General features: G+C 47.2%; 1 non-coding gene across 1 annotated transcript; it reads right to left on the bottom strand.

The window, feature by feature from the left end:
• Positions 1–8,042: 8,042 nt before the first annotated feature.
• On the bottom strand, positions 8,043–8,180 carry LOC114817654. The gene has a single exon (XR_003765509.1). It is a non-coding gene; the product is annotated as a small nucleolar RNA SNORA7 (small nucleolar RNA).
• Between the last annotated feature and the right edge of the window lie 3,212 nt (positions 8,181–11,392).

The following is an 11,392-nucleotide window of genomic DNA, read 5'->3' as shown; positions in this document are numbered from 1 at the left end:
GCGGCTTATCTCTTTTTATCCGCCAGCTGCACCGACTGCCACCTCGCTCAGGAACAGAGATTTGCGTCAGCCTGGCCAGCAGATTTATCGTGCCCGGTCCGGATCTGCTCCTGTCCGCGGCGGCAAAGAATCAATACGGACGACTCACCAGCTCATCTTTCCGGCGTTGATAATCACCCGGTGGACCAAGAGCCGCGGAAGCAGTCGGGCTTTATTGTTTCCCGGGACGCTGCTGGCAACCTTTCGTTAATCCTCACTTTCCAATTACCGAATGACTCTGGCTTTCTCGGGGCCAGGGCTAGCGGGAGCCCACGTGGAATCTGCTTAGGGCCGGCACTGTCTTCCCCCAGCTTGGCTTGGCCCTGGGGTTGCCCGGCATGATGCTGGTCGGGCCGGGGCTGGGGGGAGAGGGACAGCAGTAGGATCGGGCAGGGTCTCCTCTCCAGTTTCCTCTCCTCAGTTGGTCAGTATTTATCGAACATGCTTACTGCATGCAGAGCTCTGTATTAAGGTCTCGGGAGAGTACAGTATAACAATAGAACAGACACATTCCCTGCCCACAGTGAGTGGCTTAGGCCAACCCCATGAGTCTGGAAGTCTCGGGTCCCACAACCCTGTAAGGGATCCTTAGGGTGGGGAAGGGGTGGGGGGGTAAGTGCAGGAGAATTTTGAAGTGGGCTGCAGGGGCAAGTGCAGGGGAATTGCAAGAAATGGAATGGAAGAGGGTTCTGGGCATGGGGATGGAGAGGATCCATGATGATGGAGATTTAAAAGGGCACTGGGGAGGTCATGGCGTGGGGAAGTGGGGAGAAAGGATGGGGGGGACCAGGCAAGTAAGGAAAATTAATCAATAAATCCTTCCACTTAGATGTCATCTCAGTGTTTTTCCGTCAGAAACTTTTTGGGGGGCTGTCTTTGCTTTACCTGGGTATAAACTTGGGCTGACAGATAGGGTCAGAAGGTAAAAAGTCTAATGTGTATCAGCTGAAAGTAAAAGTGCTTCCCTGCTGTGTGTTTGATCTATGGATGGGTGGATCTTGTGAAGCCAACAGAGGGAATGATAGAGATGGAGAGACAAGAGCAAAGACTGTTGGAAGGTCCGTGCTGGGTCACTCGTGGGCAAGTCATTTCACTTCTCTGGGCCTCAGTTACTTCATCTGTAAAATGGGGATTAAGACTGTGAGTCCTCTGTGGGACAGGGACTGTGTCTCACATGAATTGCTTGTATCCACTCCAGCATGTACTACAGTACCTGGCGCCTAGTAAGTGCTTAGCAAATACTACAATTATTATTATTATCTTTGGAGGGAGAGTCAGGGATGGAGAGGGGAGAGTTAGAGGTGTTGGATGGTCCATTCTGGGACACTGAAGGGAGAGTTTGGGATGGAGAGTGCAGAGTTAAGGGCCATTAATGATCTGTGGATTCATTCATTCATTCAGTCGTATTTTTTGAGTGCTTACTCTGCGCAGAGCACTGTACCAAGTGCTTAGAAAGTACAATTCAGCAACAAAGAGAGACGATCCCTGCCTATAATGGACTCACAGTCCAGAAGCGGGGAGACAGACATCAAAACAAATAAACAGGCATCAGTAGCATCAATATAAATAAATAGAATTATATATATACACATCAGAATAAGTAAAACATTAATATGGCATTAATATAAATAAATAGAATTATAGATATGTACATATATGCACAAGTGCCATGGGACAGGGAGGGGGTAGAGTAAAGGGAGCAAATTGGGGCAAGGATGGGGGGAAGGGAGAGCTGAGGAAAAGGGGGGATTAGTCTGGGAAGGCCTCCTGGAGGCGTGAGCCTTCAGCTTGGCTTTGAAGGGGGGAAGTGGGATTGTTCGGCGGATTTGAGGAGGGAGGGCGTTCCAGGCCAGAGGTAGGACATGGTCCAGGGGTCGACGGTGGGACGCGAGAACATGACACAGTGAGAAGGTCAGCATCAGAAGGTTTCTTCAAATACCCTAATACAATTTAGACAGAGTTCTGAGCTGGATGAGCCTATCAGGGTGATCTAAAAGGGGCGTGGCTCAGGGGTTGATGGTCATCTATCAACATCTACTGAACAAGTTGAAGCAGGGAGGAGTACGTGATAATCCAACAAATTATGTAGCCCATCAGTTTGGATCACGTAAACGAACCCCCCTTCCCTCCCTTCTCCATTTTTCACAAGAACACCTTTTGTTAGCCCAAAACGACCAGTCAATCACCTCAGTTCTCCATTTCTCAGTGAGTATGTAGATTCAATCTCGAAGAGAAGGGCACTGACCTCTGGGATGGTTGCTATGACATCAGTAAGGCACCTGGTGATGTCTAGCCTGGATGGGTCAGATACACACCTGCAGCTCTCCCCGTCCATTTCCTAAACAGCCAAACCTGAATGACTAGTTCCAGTATTGGCTCATGATTTCTGATGCCTCATCTCAGAGCACGGTGGGACTGCTCTATCCCAGACCCTGCCAGTCGACCAATCGATGGTATTTACTGAGTGTCTCCTGAGCTCACGCTACAGGATTAGACTCTTGAGAGAGTTTTCCGAGGAAAAACCCATGATCCCTGCTCTCAGAAGGCTTATAGTTGAAAGGAGGAGACAGACTGATGTAACTTTCAGCTAAGTGAGAATTTGTTCAGTGCTTACTATATGCCAAACACGGTGATTATATTTACTCTCCTAAGTACAGTGCTCTGCACACATTAAGTGCTCAATAAACATTATTGACTGACTGACTGACTGACGGATAATCAGGTCTGACAGTCCCTCTCCCACACTGGACTCGTAGTATAAGTAGGAGGCAGAACAGTTATCAAACCTTCATTTTATATGAGGAACCTGAGGTCCAGAGAAGTCAAGTCGCTTGCCCAAGGTCACACACCAGGCATGTGATGGAACTGGGATGAGAATCCAGATCCTCTGACTTCCAGGCCAGTGTTCTTTCAATACAACACACTGCTGAATAAACAATTGAATATATATACAGGTACTGCAAATGGGTAGTAACATAAGGGTTGTGTGTCTGTTGAGTCGAGGTGACTTTGGAGGTAATCTGGGAAGGCTTCCTCTGGGAGGTGGGATTTTTAGGAGGGCTTATGGTGCCTGAAAGGTTGCCGACATTTCCTGTCTGGTTGGAAACAAGCAGATGTGAAGACGGGATTCAGGCCGACTCTTCGATAAAGCAACAGGAAAGAGTTTGGATGAGTGAGTCATTTCTTTGCATTTTTAACCCCCCTCTGGTCTCCAAAACCTGGCGCCACTGCCACGCTGATTAAACAAGCTCACGGCCCGCTCTGCCAGACGCTATTCTGCGAGCCAAAATATGGTTGGCAAAATGTCTGGGACACATTGTGAGGAAGATAAAATGATAACAGCTTTTCGCCGACGAGCATCTGCTATTCAATTGGGGAATTATGTTGGAATGCAACTGTTCGGATCAATCACAAAACAGACTCCGGGTCATCTCGCTTCCATTTATATAGGGAGAATTCCAGAGATTGGGAATTTTTCCTTTTCCCTCTCCAGAGTTCCGAGTCGGGCCCCAGAGAAAGTTCTTGTTCCTCAGAAGAGTGGGGGGTGATGTTCTGGAGAACGGATTTTCTTTTTCTGTCTGCTTCCTCCCTCCTCCCTCTGTCTCCCTCCTTCCACTCCCCTCCTCTAAACCTTTTGTTGTTGACGAGATCAAGGCCTTGATCAGGGCCACCGACTCAAACCACATTTGCAATTTCTTGAATTATGCAGAGGAAATGCAAAGGAAGGAAAGGGATGTCACTTGATTCCATTATTTGGAAATTAGCTGAAAATAGACTTGACCTGCCTAGTTTCAGCCATTTTCCCATGATGGATTCCCGAGACCAAATTTCTTCATCCTCCCCCGTCTGGGGAGAGCAGGGTGTCTCAAATCCACTTTCTGTCTGCTGGGCAGCGTAACAGATTCAGCTGAGCCCTGGGTGCTGCATCCTATCCCTCTCTGTGTTGCTGGATGTTGGCTGGCTAGTGGAATGACTCGGTTCCTAATTCTGGGCTTGGAGTTGCCGCAGGAACAAAGGAATAAAGAAAAGGCGAGGGCATACCCAGAGGAGAGGGCAAAACGAAGTCTTAAATTCCAACTCTGCTTTTCTGCTCCAGCAGACATTTTCTTTGGCCCTGAGAGCAACCCCTGGAGGCAGAGAGGGGCAGAGATAGAACAGCCCATTTTACAGATCTGGAAACAGAGGCCCAGAGAAGGTAGGGGACTTGCTCAAGATCATATAGCCTACCAGTGTCAGACCTGTGGTTCAGTACAGTCTGATTGGGGTTTGATGCCATGATCAGGTCCCCCCGACGATTCCAGAATTAGATGCTATCCATCAACTAGATTCTTCCTTGCAGTTCTGCCTGCGGTTGGGGAGGATGCCAACAACAAAGCCTCCAACGGTGTCTGTCTCTCAGCTCTGGAGACTGATTTAGAGAACATCGGACACAGATTCTGCCATCAATAGGGGCACCAGGAGCCTGAGAGAGGTCTGCCGGTTGTCCGCTTGGACACCCAGTCTCCTCTTTAGGATTGATCAACCGCCATTCCTTACTCTCCCCTCTCCATCCATGAGTCTACCTCTAATGACATAACATGGACCATCTGATACTCCTTACGCTCCTCTCTCCATCCCTGACTCTCTGGGTTCACTGGAGGGAGAGTCAGGGATGGAGAGGGGAGAGTTAGGGGTGTTGGATGGTCCATTCATAACCAAGAGGGAAGATCAAGGATGGAGAGGGTAGTGAGAGATGTTGGATGGTCCATGCTGGATCACCAGAGGGAGAATCAAAGATGGAGAGAGGAGAGTTAAGAATGTTGGATGGTCCATCCTTAACCATACGACCTAACCACCCACTCTCTCCAAATAGTCTAGCGGCTCTGTCGGTTAAACCAAATCCAGTAGTGGCTAGGCCGAGACCCAGCCAATGGTAGCTTTGCTTATGTCTACCTTCTTGTGTTCCTTGACAAATGCCTTTCTTTGGCATGCCACCTGAGCCTGGCATTGTAGGGAATATGCTTCATTGGATAGAACAATGGACGGTTTACCACCTGGAAGCCCAAAATAAAAGATACAGACTACCCCAAGCAGTGGGGTGTTTGGGAAAAAAAGGTGTGGGTGAAAGGGAGAGGTTTTGAGTAGGTATTATATCAATCAATCAATCAGTGGCATAAATTGATCCCTTACTTTGTGCAGAGCACTATATTAAGTACTGGGGAGAGTACAGTAGAGTTGGGGGACACAATTCCTGCCCGCAGTGATGCTACAGCCTAATGGGTTGCTCTGTTAGATCCTGTTCTAAGCACTGGGGTAGATACAAATTAATGTTAGACACACTCTCTGTCCTACATGGGGCTGAGACTCTAAGTAAATGCCTCCCAGCTCTGTTGTATCCCAAGAGCTTAGTACTATGCTGGGCACATAGTAAGCTCTCAAAAATACCATTGATCGATTGACCAATCGATGGATGTGCAAGAAGGAGATAATAAATACTACTGATTGTTGGATTTTGGCCAGGGAAGCAGTAATTCCGCCAGAGATCAGCGGGATGGCATTGGTCTGATTCTTCCCTGAAGGCACCGCTCCTGTTTCATTGTGGATAAAGCCCAAGGAGAAAGCAAAAGAAGAATTGTTTCAGCTCCTGAGTACATTTTAACTGTCATAGCTGCATGGAACCAGAAACCTCTAATTTTGAAAGGCTCGACTCTTTCACGAAGCACCTTGCTGAACCATCAGCTGAAATTGGATCCTGAGAGCGAGCCACGTCAGGAAACAAAACCCTTGAAGCATAATAGTAATAATGATTATGCTATTATTCAACACTTACTCCGTGCCATGTACTGTTCTAAGTGCTGGGATTAGTAGAAACAAATGGAGTTGGACACGGTCCCCGTCCTTTATGGGGCTCACCGTCTTAATCCCCATTTTACAGGTGAGGTAACTGAGGCAAAGAGGAGTGAAGTAACTTGCCCAAGGCCACGCAGCAGACAAGTGGTGGATCGGGATTTAGAAGCTATGACTTTCTGACTCACAGGCCTGTGCTCCATCCTCAGTGGAACAATCACAATCGCTGCGGCCAATCTTTTGAGATATGGTCTCTAGACTTGCAGCTCTTATGTACGTACTTTCATCCCCAAGTTTACAGTCAGCCACTCATAATCACTGAAGCCTCTCATCCCTGTTTGCTCTTGTCCCCCCTCCATTCAGGAATGCCCAAGGTTACAACCAGCCACCCAAAGTCACTGAAATTTCTCCTCCCTGTGTGCTCTTGTCACCCTTCCATAAGCAAGGGTCTAGGAATCAGAATAATGCCTTGGAATTTCCCCCAAACTGCTTGAAGAAGGAGTGTGGCTCAGTGGAAAGAGCCCGGGCTTTGGAGTCAGAGGTCATGGGTTCTAATGTGGCTCCTCTGCTTGTCTGCTGTGTGACCTTGGTTATGTCATTCCACTTCTCTGTGCCTCCAGCTACCTCATCTGTAAAATGGGGATTAAAAGACTGTGAGCCCTGTGAGGGACAGAAACTTTGTCCTATTTATCTTGTATCTTCCCCACCACTTAGTAATAATAGTAATAAAGATGGCATTTGTTAAGCGCTTACTATGTGCAAAGCACTGTTCTAAGTGCTCAGTACAGTACCTGGTACAAAGTAAGCACTTAATGAATAACATGATTATTAGGCAGACCCCGGGTTACAACCAGTCACTCATAATCATTGTAATCTCACCTCCCTGTGTACTCTTGTCCCGCCTCCATACAGGTTTACGCCAGGTTACAACCAGCCCCCATAGTCACTGAAACCTTGCTTCCCCACATGCTCTTGTCCCCTGCTCCATACGGGGATACCCTGGGTTATAACCAGCCACCTATAGTCACGGAAGCCTCATCTCCATGCATGCCCTTGGCCCCATTTCACCATGGCGGAGCAAACTGTCCTTCCTCTCCGCCACCAGGACCCCTGTCCCTGTCTGGGTCCACCAGGCCCGGTATAAAAGCCGCTGCTGTGTCTTCTCGGTCCCGCTTCATCACAGTTGAGTGAACTTCCCTCCCTCCCTGCCGCCCCGACTACATACAACACTTATGGTTTTATATCTTAACCCATGTTTCAGCCACATTTTGGTATTTAGAACTTGGGAATTCTGTTATCACTGCCAGGTACACTGGAAATACAAGCAATCAAGAGTCACTCCACCACCAGCAAAACTGTAGGATTCATTTAGGGAGCCAGGCCAATAATAAGGTCAGGTTTGGGGTGATTAGGCTCAGACCCATTGGCTGGGCTGGTGTGTAACAAACCAGCTCTTAAATTAATCAGTCAATCAAGATCAGTCAATCTCAATGGTATTTATTAAGTTCTTACTGTGTGCATAGCACTGAGGATTTATTCAGAGTCTCACATCAATTTTAAAGAAATCAGACGAATTAATAAACATCACCGAAGAAGACCCTAATAGCAAAGGAAGTCCAAAGGTGTCGTGTTCAGTATCAATCAATCAATCGGAAACATTTATTGAGTGTTTATCTTGTGCAGAGCACTGTACTAAGTGCTCGGGGAAGCACTTAGTACAGCAGAGTTGGTAGGCTAGATCCCTTCCCACGGGGAGCTAAATCTACAGAAGGAATTGTCTTGCTACAAGAAGGCTTTAGTTCAGTTTAGGTTGGGCAAATGATCAATCACTGGTGCACTGAGTGCTTACTGTGTGCAGAATGCTGAGTCCCTTGTTATCTTCAATGAAGTAGAAAAATATCCACCCCATCCAGAAGAACAGGTTTTTACTTTTGCTGCCTCCTGCCTTGTCTTGTCTTATGCCATCGAGTCATCTCCCATACATAGCGATGCCATGGACACATCTCTCCCCAAACACCCCACCTCCACCTGCAATCTGGTGCAATCTGGTAGTGTATCTATGGATAGAGTTTTCTTGGTAAATATATGGAAGTGATTTATCATCGCCTCCTTCTGCTCAGGAAACTTGAGGCTCCACCCTTGACTCTCTCCCACGCCTCTGCTGCCAGCACAGGTGAGTTTGTAACAGATTGTCTTCCACTCGCTAGCCGCTGGCCAAGCTAGGAATGGAATGGATATACCTTTGTTTGACTCTCCCTCCCATAGTCGAGACTGGTAGAGTACTGGAAACTCTCTAGATGTGACCCTGAGAGAGGGCTAACTCCTGTAAAGGTTCATAATCGTACCACGGCACCTCATGCAGATAACATTGCGATGTTATGCTCTGAATTACTTTAACAAAGATTGAATGTTAGTTTTTTATGCTTACTGTTACGGAATCTAAAACATAGATACTCAGGGAAGAAGCGTGGCCTTGTGGAGAGAGTACAGGCCTGGGAGTCAGAGGACTTGGGTTCTAATCCCGGCTCCTCCACTTGTCCGCTGTGTGACCATGGTCAAGCCATTTAACTTCTCTGTGTCTCAGTTACCTCATCTTTAAAGGGGAATTAAAACTCTGATTCCCACAGAGGACTCACATGGACTCACTTCCATGGACTGGATCCAATCTGATTAGCTTGCATCTACCCCAGTGCTTAGTACAGTGCTTGGAACACAGTAAGCACTCAAGAAACATATTCTTTTAAAAATGAAAGAATGTAATATTTTTCTAGAGGCTTTGTAAAGGACACGTATTTGTAACGTAAATCTACAGGAAAACTCACCACACACTACAGCCTTTCACCATACATCCTTGTCTCTGAAGAACATAGTACGACCGTATCATGGGAGTAAGCCTGTACCCTTATTACTTCCTCCCATCTGTGATTTATTTCCGTATCTCTCTCCAGCTACACCATGAGCTTCCTGAGGGTAAGGTTATCCCTACAAATTCTATTTTACTCTCTCAAGTGCTTAGTATAGTGCTCTGGCACAAGGGGCTCTGAATAAATACTCAGTGCTCTGGCACAAGGGCTCTGAATAAACACTCAGTGCTCTGCACACAGTAAGCGCTCGATAAATGCCATCGAGATTGATTGATCTTGACTGACTGATGGATTGACTTCTGAGCTGTGGTCTGTTTCACCCCAGTCAATGGATTTGAGCCCGGTCGCTCCAACCCTGACCCCACTGTTAGCCTGGATCCCCAAGAATGTACATCAGCCTATGTTAGGAGTATAGAGAGTGCCCCATCACACTCCCTGAGAGGGCGGGGGAATTCACTTAAACAGCCGACACTCGGCATCCCCTCCCCATCAAGGGCGCTCGTTGTTTACAAATTCCCCCATCCTTCAGAATAATCCCCCCATCTCCTCAGAGAAACTACAAGCTGCTTTTAGCCATCATTTTCCTGTAGGACGTGGATTTGTCACATTAGTGAAATGCAGGAGACACCAATTTGGGGCTCGGCGGGGAAGGAGCCGAGGGTAGGGAGAAGACGAATATCTTCCCAAAGTATATGTGGCTGAGCACACGCACACAGCCTCCGTGAGCAAGAGGAATCACTTATGGGCGGTTTCGGCGGGTCTTGTCTTTTTCTGAAAGGGGGCCCCACCGCCCGCGTCGGCCAGATGCTTAGAGGGCTTTTAAGCTATCTTGTTTAGCCTGGTTGATTTATTTCCCCAAAGTGAGCGAAAGAAGACATAGCCTATTGTGAGGTGGAGTGGGGAGAGGGCAAGCATCCATCCCTAAATCTCAACTTCAGTCTTCCATGCCCTTCCGACGAGCCCCGCGTAAGCAAGACATACGGCCCCGGAACGGCTTCCGTCTCTGAGGGTGGATTACAGATCGCCCCCGAGTCAGGAAACGGCATCCAAAAAAGTTGAGCGAGTCCAATCCCTTTCTGTTGTTATGGTTACCGGGAGGAGAAAATAATTTCCTGCAATTTATCTTAAGATCATTTACGTCGGATACAAACACAGATTAAACTGAAGACCATGGTAATTTCTTCTCCAATTTTGTTAGGAACCGTAAGACATTCATTTTTACTTCATAAATAAGGGTTACAGTATGTCATGCTCAGTCAAAGAAGATAAAATGAATCTAATTAAGTGCCATCAGAACATCACTTTGCTGTTTTTATTGCAGCAATAAAATCGCCCTTACCTTCTTATTCTTTCTGAAATGACAGAGATTATTATGGAAATAGCAAGAGATCAAGGAAGTCTTCTTAGACCTCGAGATGATACAACAATCTACATGTGGCAGTGATGGTTGAATTGAATAAGCAGTTTAGGGAAACCCGGCCGAGCACAAATCACGGGAACTCAGTCCTTTGTTAAAATCAATAAAAGAGCGGCTTTAACCACGATGGAGTGACGAGGTATCGGGTTTCGATTGCAGTACAGAGTTTCATCCTTGCCTTGTCATACACGTCTTTCTCTACAGACATCGGCTCACCTCCCCAATCTTCCCCAGCAGTCAGGGCAGCAATAATGAGATGGATGTGGACATTTGGAGACACTGAGGTGAGTATTTCATGAATAAGGGGCTTGGGGAACTCTGGAGGCAAGCTGCAGGAGATGAAGAGCTATGTGCATTAGGTTCATCATCATCATCATACTAATTATGGTATTTTTTAAGTGCTCACTATGTGCCAAGAAGTGCTTACTAAGTGTTGGGGGTCAGACACGGTCTCTGTCCCACATGGAACTCACACTCATCCCCATTTTACAGATAAGGTAACTGAGGCACAGAGAAGTGAAGTGACTTGCCCAAGATCACGTAGCAGACAGGTGGCAGAGCCGGAGTTAGAACCCAAGTCCTTCTGACACTCAGCCCAGTGCTCTATCTACTAAGCTATGCTATTTCTACATGAAGGGCTTATGACAGTGTGATGGAATGATTCCCGTAAAGCTCTCCATCACCTTGCCCCTTCCTACCTCCCTTCCCTTCGCTCCTTCTACATCCCAGCCCACACTCTCCACCCCTTTGGTGTTAACCTTTTCGCTGTGCCTCGATCTCGCCTGTCTCGCCACCGACACCTGACCCACATCCTACCTCTGGCCTGGAACACCCTGCCTCTTCAAATCCCCAGACAATTACTCTTCCCCGCTTCAAAGCCCTACTGACTCACCTCCTCTAAGAGGGCTTCCCAGACTAAGCCTCTTTTTCCTCAGCTCCCCCTCCCTTCTATGTCACTTCGACTCACTCCCTTTGCTCTTCCCCACCCCTTCCATGCCCCACAGCCCTTATGTATATCTGTATATATCTATAATTCTATTTATTTATATTGATGCCTGTTCACTAGTTTTGATGTCTGTCATTGGGTAGGGATTGTCTCTATCTGTTACCCAATTGTACATTCCAAGCACTTAGTACAGTGCTCTGCACACAGTAAGCGATCAATAAATACTATTGAATGAATGAATGTCTTCCCCCTCTAGTCTGTAAGTCCGTTGTGGGCAGGGATTGTCTCTCTTTATTGCTG

This window comes from Ornithorhynchus anatinus, chromosome 1, assembly GCF_004115215.2.
Source record: "Ornithorhynchus anatinus isolate Pmale09 chromosome 1, mOrnAna1.pri.v4, whole genome shotgun sequence".
NCBI lineage: Eukaryota > Metazoa > Chordata > Mammalia > Monotremata > Ornithorhynchidae > Ornithorhynchus > Ornithorhynchus anatinus.
The sequence above is the reverse complement of the archived record's forward strand: the minus strand, read 5'-3'. Positions and strand labels throughout refer to the sequence as shown.